Source organism: Cynocephalus volans, chromosome X (assembly GCF_027409185.1).
Source record: "Cynocephalus volans isolate mCynVol1 chromosome X, mCynVol1.pri, whole genome shotgun sequence".
Classification (NCBI taxonomy): domain Eukaryota; kingdom Metazoa; phylum Chordata; class Mammalia; order Dermoptera; family Cynocephalidae; genus Cynocephalus; species Cynocephalus volans.
Genome location: NC_084478.1, coordinates 15,505,100 through 15,512,599, shown reverse-complemented (window position 1 = coordinate 15,512,599; position 7,500 = coordinate 15,505,100).

Here is a 7,500-nt window from a genome sequence, read left to right as displayed (position 1 = left end):
TATGGGGGCGAAGAAGTCCTGAGAGTGTGTATGTGTGTGTGTGTGTGTGTGTGTGTGTGTTATTATATGGAACTGGCTCATGCAATTATGGAGGCTAAGAAGTCCTGAGGGTATGTGTGTGTGTGTGTTATTATATGGAAGGGGCTCATGAAATTATGGAGGCTAAGAAGTCCTGAGTGTGTGTGTGTGTGTGTGTGTGTGTGTGCGCGTTATTATATGGAACTGGCTCATGCAATTATGGAGGCTAAGATGTCCTGAGTGTGTCTGTCTGTGTGTGTGTGTGTGTGTGTGTGTGTTATTATATGGAACTGGCTCATGCAATTATGGAGGCTAAGAAGTCCTGAGTGTGTGTGTGTGTGTGTGTGTTTGTCTGTTATTATATGGAAAAGGCTCATGCAATTATGGAGGCTAAGAAGTCCTGAGTGTGTGTGTCTGTGTGTGTGTGTGTGTGTGTGTGTGTGTGTGTTATTATATTGAACTGGCTCATGCAATTATGGAGGCTAAGAAGTCCTGAGTGTGTGTGTGTGTGTGTTATTATATGGAACTGGCTCATACAATTATGGAGGCAAAGAAGTCCTGAGAGTGTGTGTGTGTGTATGTGTGCGTGTGTGTGTTTTTATATGGAACTGGCACATGCAATTATGGAGGCTAAGAAGTCCTGAGTGTGTGTGTGTGTGTGTGTGTGTGTGTGTGTGTTATTATATGGAACTGGCTCATGCAATTATGAAGGCTAAGAAGTCCTGAGTGTGTGTGTGTGTGTGTGTGTGTGCGCGTTATTATATGGAACTGGCTCATGCAATTATGGAGGCTAAGAAGTCCTGAGTGTGTCTGTGTGTGTGTGTGTGTGTGTTATTATATGGAACTGGCTCATGCAATTATGGAGTCTAAGAAGTCCTGAGGGTATGTGTGTGTGTGTGTGTTTGTGTGTTATTATAGGGAACTGGCTCATGCAATTATGGAGGCTAAGAAGTCCTGAGTGTGTGTGTGTGTGTGTGTGTGTGTTATTATTTGGAACTGGCTCATGCAATTATGGAGGGTAAGAAGTCCTGAGTGTGTGTGTGTGTGTGTTATTATATGGAACTGGCTCATGCAATTATGGAGGCTAAGAAGTCCTGAGTGTGTGTGTGTGTGTGTGTGTGTGTGTGTTATTATATGGAACTGGCTCATGCAATTATGGAGGCTATGAAGTCCTGTGAGTGTGTGTGTGTGTGTGTGTGTGTGTGTTATTATATTGAACCGGCTCATGCAATTATGGAGGCTAAGAAGTCCTGAGTGTGTGTGTGTGTGTGTGTTATTATATGGAACTGGCTCATACAATTATGGAGGCTAAGAAGTCCTGAGAGTGTGTGTGTGTGTGTATGTGTGTGTGTGTGTGTTATTATATGGAACTGGCACATGCAATTATGGAGGCTAAGAAGTCCTGAGTGTGTGTGTGTGTGTGTTATTATATGGAACTGGCTCATGCAATTATGGAGGCTAAGAAGTCCTGAGTGTGTGTGTGTGTGTGTGTGTGTGTGTGTGTGTGTGTGTGTGCGTTATTATATGGAACTGGCTCATGCAATTATGGAGGCTAAGAAGTCCTGAGTGTGTCTGTGTGTGTGTCTGTGTGTGTGTGTTATTATATGGAACTGGCTCATGCAATTATGGAGGCTAAGAAGTCCTGAGTGTGTGTGTGTGTGTGTGTGTGTGTGTGTGTTATTATATGGAACTGGCTCATGCAATTATGGAGGCTAAGAAGTCCTGAGGGTATGTGTGTGTGTGTGTGTGTTATTGTATGGAATTGGCTCATGCAATTATGGAGGCTAAGAATTCCTGAGTGTGTGTGTGTGTGTGTGTGTGTGTGTTATTATAGGGAACTGGCTCATGCAATTATGGAGGCTAAGAAGTCCTGAGTGTGTGTGTGTCTGTGTGTGTGTGTGTTTGTGTGTGTTATTATATGGAACTGGCTCATGTAATTTTGGAGGCTAAGAAGTCCTGATTGTGTGTGTGTGTGTGTGTGTGTGTGTGTGTGTGTGTTATTATATGGAACTGGCTCATGCAATTATGGAGGCTAAGAAGTCCTGAGTCTGTGTGTGTGTGTGTGTGTGTGTGTGTGTTTGTAATTATATGGAACTGGCTCATGCAATTATGGAGGCTAAGAAGTCCTGAGTGTGTGTGTGTGTGTGTGTGTGTTATTATAGGGAACTGGCTCATGCAATTATGGAGGCTAAGAAGTCCTGAGTGTGTGTGTGTGTGTGTGTGTGTGTGTGTTATTATATGGAACTGGCTCATGCAATTATGGAGGCTAAGAAGTCCTGAGTGTGTGTGTGTGTGTGTGTGTGTGTGTGTGTGTGTGTGTGTTTTATTATATGGAACTGGATCATGCAATTATGGACGCTACGAAGTTCTGAGTGTGTGTGTGTGTGTGTGTTATTATATGCAACTGGCTCATGCAATTATGGAGGCTAAGAAGTCCTGAGTGTGTGTGTGTGTGTGTGTGTGTGTGTGTGTGTGTGTGTGTTATTATATGGAACTGGCTCATGCAATTATGGAGGCTAAGAAGTCCTGAGTGTGTGTGTGTGTGTGTGTTATTATATGGAAGGGGCTCATGCAATTATGGAGGCTAAGAAGTCCTGAGTGAGTTTGTGTGTGTGTGTGTTTGAGTGTGTGTGTGTGTTATTATATGGAACTGGCTCATGCAATTATGGAGGCTAAGAAGTCCTGAGTGTGTTTGTGTGTGTGTGTGTTTGAGTGTGTGTGTGCGTTATTATAAGGAACTGGCTCATGCAATTATGGAGGCTAAGAAGTCCTGAGTGTGTCTGTGTGTGTGTGTGTGTGTGTGTGTGTGTGTGTGTTATTGTATGGAACTGGCTCATGCAACTATGGAGGCTAAGAAGTCCTGAGTGTGTGTGTGTGGGTGTGTGTGTTATTATATGGAAGGGGCTCATGCAATTATGGAGGCTAAGAAGTCCTGAGTGTGTTTGTGTGTGTGTGTGTTTGTGTGTGTGTTATTATATGGAACTGGCTCATGCAATTATGGAGGCTAAGAAGTCCTGAGTGTGTGTGTGTGTGTGTGTGTGTGTGTTATAATATTGAACTGGCTCATGCAATTATGGAGGCTAAGAAGTCCTGAGTGTGTGTGTGTGTGTGTGTGTGTTATTATATGGAACTGGCTCGTGCAATTATGGTGGCTAAGAAGTCCTGAGTGTGTGTGTGTGGGTGTGTGTGTGTGTGTGTGTGTTATTATATGGAAGGGGCTCATGCAATTATGGAGGCTAAGAAGTCCTGAGTGTGTGTGTTTTTGTGTGTGTGTGTGTGTTATTATATGGAACTGGCTCATGCAATTATGGAGGCTAAGAAGTCCTGAGTGTGTGTGTGTGTGTGTGTGTTTGTCTGTTATTATATGGAAAAGGCTCATGCAATTATGGAGGCTAAGAAGTCCTGAGTGTGTGTGTCTGTGTGTGTGTGTGTGTGTGTGTGTGTGTTATTATATTGAACTGGCTCATGCAATTATGGAGGCTAAGAAGTCCTGAGTGTGTGTGTGTGTGTGTTATTATATGGAACTGGCTCATACAATTATGGAGGCAAAGAAGTCCTGAGAGTGTGTGTGTGTGTATGTGTGTTTGTGTGTGTTTTTATATGGAACTGGCACATGCAATTATGGAGGCTAAGAAGTCCTGAGTGTGTGTGTGTGTGTGTGTGTGTGTGTGTTATTATATGGAACTGGCTCATGCAATTATGAAGGCTAAGAAGTCCTGAGTGTGTGTGTGTGTGTGTGTGTGTGCGCGTTATTATATGGAACTGGCTCATGCAATTATGGAGGCTAAGAAGTCCTGAGTGTGTCTGTGTGTGTGTGTGTGTGTGTTATTATATGGAACTGGCTCATGCAATTATGGAGTCTAAGAAGTCCTGAGGGTATGTGTGTGTGTGTGTGTTTGTGTGTTATTATAGGGAACTGGCTCATGCAATTATGGAGGCTAAGAAGTCCTGAGTGTGTGTGTGTGTGTGTGTGTGTTATTATTTGGAACTGGCTCATGCAATTATGGAGGCTAAGAAGTCCTGAGTGTGTGTGTGTGTGTGTTATTATATGGAACTGGCTCATGCAATTATGGAGGCTAAGAAGTCCTGAGTGTGTGTGTGTGTGTGTGTGTGTGTGTGTGTTATTATATGGAACTGGCTCATGCAATTATGGAGGCTATGAAGTCCTGTGAGTGTGTGTGTGTGTGTGTGTGTGTGTGTTATTATATTGAACCGGCTCATGCAATTATGGAGGCTAAGAAGTCCTGAGTGTGTGTGTGTGTGTGTGTTATTATATGGAACTGGCTCATACAATTATGGAGGCTAAGAAGTCCTGAGAGTGTGTGTGTGTGTGTATGTGTGTGTGTGTGTGTTATTATATGGAACTGGCACATGCAATTATGGAGGCTAAGAAGTCCTGAGTGTGTGTGTGTGTGTGTTATTATATGGAACTGGCTCATGCAATTATGGAGGCTAAGAAGTCCTGAGTGTGTGTGTGTGTGTGTGTGTGTGTGTGTGTGTGTGTGCGTTATTATATGGAACTGGCTCATGCAATTATGGAGGCTAAGAAGTCCTGAGTGTGTCTGTGTGTGTGTCTGTGTGTGTGTGTTATTATATGGAACTGGCTCATGCAATTATGGAGGCTAAGAAGTCCTGAGTGTGTGTGTGTGTGTGTGTGTGTGTGTGTGTGTTATTATATGGAACTGGCTCATGCAATTATGGAGGCTAAGAAGTCCTGAGGGTATGTGTGTGTGTGTGTGTGTTATTGTATGGAATTGGCTCATGCAATTATGGAGGCTAAGAATTCCTGAGTGTGTGTGTGTGTGTGTGTGTGTGTGTTATTATAGGGAACTGGCTCATGCAATTATGGAGGCTAAGAAGTCCTGAGTGTGTGTGTGTCTGTGTGTGTGTGTGTTTGTGTGTGTTATTATATGGAACTGGCTCATGTAATTTTGGAGGCTAAGAAGTCCTGATTGTGTGTGTGTGTGTGTGTGTGTGTGTGTGTGTGTTATTATATGGAACTGGCTCATGCAATTATGGAGGCTAAGAAGTCCTGAGTGTGTGTGTGTGTGTGTGTGTGTTATTATAGGGAACTGGCTCATGCAATTATGGAGGCTAAGAAGTCCTGAGTGTGTGTGTGTGTGTGTGTGTGTGTGTTATTATATGGAACTGGCTCATGCAATTATGGAGGCTAAGAAGTCCTGAGTGTGTGTGTGTGTGTGTGTGTGTGTGTGTGTGTGTGTTTTATTATATGGAACTGGATCATGCAATTATGGACGCTACGAAGTTCTGAGTGTGTGTGTGTGTGTGTGTTATTATATGCAACTGGCTCATGCAATTATGGAGGCTAAGAAGTCCTGAGTGTGTGTGTGTGTGTGTGTGTGTGTGTGTGTGTGTGTGTTATTATATGGAACTGGCTCATGCAATTATGGAGGCTAAGAAGTCCTGAGTGTGTGTGTGTGTGTGTGTTATTATATGGAAGGGGCTCATGCAATTATGGAGGCTAAGAAGTCCTGAGTGAGTTTGTGTGTGTGTGTGTTTGAGTGTGTGTGTGTGTTATTATATGGAACTGGCTCATGCAATTATGGAGGCTAAGAAGTCCTGAGTGTGTTTGTGTGTGTGTGTGTTTGAGTGTGTGTGTGCGTTATTATAAGGAACTGGCTCATGCAATTATGGAGGCTAAGAAGTCCTGAGTGTGTCTGTGTGTGTGTGTGTGTGTGTGTGTGTGTGTGTTATTGTATGGAACTGGCTCATGCAACTATGGAGGCTAAGAAGTCCTGAGTGTGTGTGTGTGGGTGTGTGTGTTATTATATGGAAGGGGCTCATGCAATTATGGAGGCTAAGAAGTCCTGAGTGTGTTTGTGTGTGTGTGTGTTTGTGTGTGTGTGTGTGTTATTATATGGAACTGGCTCATGCAATTATGGAGGCTAAGAAGTCCTGAGTGTGTGTGTGTGTGTGTGTGTGTGTGTGTTATAATATTGAACTGGCTCATGCAATTATGGAGGCTAAGAAGTCCTCAGTGTGTGTGTGTGTGTGTGTGTGTTATTATATGGAACTGGCTCGTGCAATTATGGTGGCTAAGAAGTCCTGAGTGTGTGTGTGTGGGTGTGTGTGTGTGTGTGTGTGTTATTATATGGAAGGGGCTCATGCAATTATGGAGGCTAAGAAGTCCTGAGTGTGTGTGTTTTTGTGTGTGTGTGTGTGTTATTATATGGAACTGGCTCATGCAATTATGGAGGCTAAGAAGTCCTGAGTGTGTGTGTGTGTGTGTGTGTTTGTCTGTTATTATATGGAAAAGGCTCATGCAATTATGGAGGCTAAGAAGTCCTGAGTGTGTGTGTCTGTGTGTGTGTGTGTGTGTGTGTGTGTGTGTTATTATATTGAACTGGCTCATGCAATTATGGAGGCTAAGAAGTCCTGAGTGTGTGTGTGTGTGTGTTATTATATGGAACTGGCTCATACAATTATGGAGGCAAAGAAGTCCTGAGAGTGTGTGTGTGTGTATGTGTGTGTGTGTGTGTTTTTATATGGAACTGGCACATGCAATTATGGAGGCTAAGAAGTCCTGAGTGTGTGTGTGTGTGTGTGTGTGTGTGTGTGTGTGTTATTATATGGAACTGGCCATGCAATTATGGAGGCTAAGAAATCCTGAGTGTGTGTGTTTGTGTGTGTTATCATATGGAACTGGCTCATACAAATATGGAGGCTATGAAGTCCTGAGAGTGTGTGTGTGTGTGTGTATGTGTGTGTGTGTGTGTTATTATATGGAACTGGCACATGCAATTATGGAGGCTAAGAAGTCCTGAGTGTGTGTGTGTGTGTGTCTGTGTGTGTGTGTGTTATTATATGGAACTGGCTCATGCAATTATGGAGGCTAAGAAGTCCGGAGTGTGTATGTGTGTGTGTGTGTGTGTGTGTGTGCGTTATTATAAGGAACTGGCTCGTGCAATTATGGAGGCTAAGAAGTCCTGAGTGTGTCTGTGTGTGTGTGTGTGTGTGTGTGTGTTATTATATGGAACTGGCTCATGCAACTATGGAGGCTAAGAAGTCCTGAGTGTGTGTGTGTGGGTGTGTGTGTTATTATATGGAAGGGGCTCATGCAATTATGGAGGCTAAGAAGTCCTGAGTGTGTGTGTGTGTGTGTGTGTGTGTGTTATTATATTGAACTGGCTCATGCAATTATGGAGGCTAAGAAGTCCTGAGTGTGTGTGTGTGTGTGTGTGTGTTATTATATGGAACTGGCTCATTCAATTATGGTGGCTAAGAACTCCTGAGTGTGTGTGTGTGTGTGTGTGTGTGTGTGTTATTATATGGAAGGGGCTCATGCAATTATGGAGGCTAAGAAGTCCTGAGTGTGTGTGTTTGTGTGTGTGTGTGTGTGTGTTATTATATGGAACTGGCTCATGCAATTATGGAGGCTAAGAAGTCCTGAGTGTGTGTGTGTGTGTGTGTGTTATTATATGGAACTGGCTCATGCAATTATGGAGGCTAAGAAGTCCTGAG